The following is a 1,755-nucleotide window of genomic DNA, read 5'->3' on the forward strand; positions in this document are numbered from 1 at the left end:
GCTTGTCGATGAAAGGGTAGGACCCCTGGAATTTGTGGGGGTGTGGAGGTGTGCGAGGAGCATGCAGATGGGGTGGGGCTGTAGCTGTGCAGGGAGGTGTGGGTGGAGGTACGGAGGGCATAAGGGTGGGTGTGGTTATGCAGGGTGTGGGTGTGGAGGGAGTGTGGGAAGAGTTGTGGGTACGGAGGTTGTGCAGGGGGTTGTGGGTATCCATGGGGGTAGGCGGGGGCAGATGGGTGTGGTGGCAGATACGGGTGCGGCTGTGAGGGGGTGAAGGGAGGTGTGAAGGCTGGTGTGGAGGGGCGGGGGTGCTGGTGTGCCTGTCGCAGAGAGTGTCGGGGGAAGACCAGGCCCATGGGGGATGAGCCACTTAGCTCTGTCACAGTACTCTGCCTTCCTTTGCCTCTTCCGTGTTTAAATTCTCCATAATAAAGCCTAAACGATAGGGAGACGCAAGATTTTGCCGATTAACCCAGCCTTTGTGAGCTATCACCCAGTAGCACCATTTAACCCGAGAAAGGCTGAAAGCCGTGAGGCCCGGGAGCAGTCCCCTGCAGGCCCGCTGGGGTCCTCCCCGTCTGGTCTGGACACCTGCCCTTCCACACCTCAGGCTGGCCAAGGAAACCGTAGGAGCGCGGCTGTGGACACTGCTGGCCAAGGCCCCATCCGGAGAGACCTGCAGGCCCCGTGTGGACCCCGCTCTGGAATCAGCTGTGTGTTTGGCAGCTGCGGCCTTCCAGGGCACCACGATGTAAACCACGAAGGGAATAAAGAGCGGTCCCGCCACACCTGCTCCGGCAGAAGGCCCTCACGCGTCACAGCGACTCTGGGCTGTGGCGGAAGGATGGTGGCCGTGGCCGGGGACCCCCTTGGGGTGCGAGGCAGATGGACTGTGAGCCTCTCTCATGTGTCCTGATGTGGAATTCAGACTAGATCAGAATTTGTATTTGCCTAATTTTACCAGGAACCGAAACTCCATCAAATCAACAGATTGACAATTTTTCCAGAACAGCGTTAAAAAGATAAGTCATGCTTCATGAAAATGATTGACGGGTAAAAAGACTCTATTCAGGAGAACTGCTAATGTTTGAAGACGAGGACTGTTTTAAATAATTTAACTAAGATGGCGGATCTGACCATCCTCGCGTCTACTGCTCCGATTTCCTTTCTCTCTCCGTGTCTGTGACGCTCCGTGTGAGACTGTGAAGCCGTGCCCGGCCCGCACGTCCCTTCGTGGCCCGCACTGAGCTGTACTTCACAGCACCCACGACGGCAGATGCTCCAAGTCCCACGCGTGGCAGCTCTCGTTCACGGCTCTGTGGCACCTTACTGTTCTCCTACTAGGGATCTATTCACTTACAGGCCGGGTGTGAGACACAGAGGGTCGAGCTCATCAGACTCCTCGGCTCAGGGAATGTCAGTGTAGGACAAGGACAAGGGCAAGGACGTTTTCTTCTGCTTAAGCGTTTACTGCATTTGTTCTTATCAGCCACTTACATGCCCAATTTCATACATACACAACCACTTTAAAGTGCTTATTGGGTAACTTTTAATTTATGTGTATGTCCTCTTGTAGATAGTTTTGTGCGCACACATTTTACATCGTCATAAACGGTGTTTGATAGCAACATTGCTCTGACCCTTCCCACGGTTTCCCCCAAACACCGCCTGAAGACTCATCCTACTGCCGTGTGTACATCTAGCCTGTCCATAGTCGCCATGTGAGGAGGCGTGTCTGGCACACAGTGTCTGTCA

This window comes from Lontra canadensis, unplaced genomic scaffold (genome assembly GCF_010015895.1).
Source record: "Lontra canadensis isolate GAN:19392208 unplaced genomic scaffold, GSC_riverotter_1.0 scaffold168, whole genome shotgun sequence".
NCBI lineage: Eukaryota > Metazoa > Chordata > Mammalia > Carnivora > Mustelidae > Lontra > Lontra canadensis.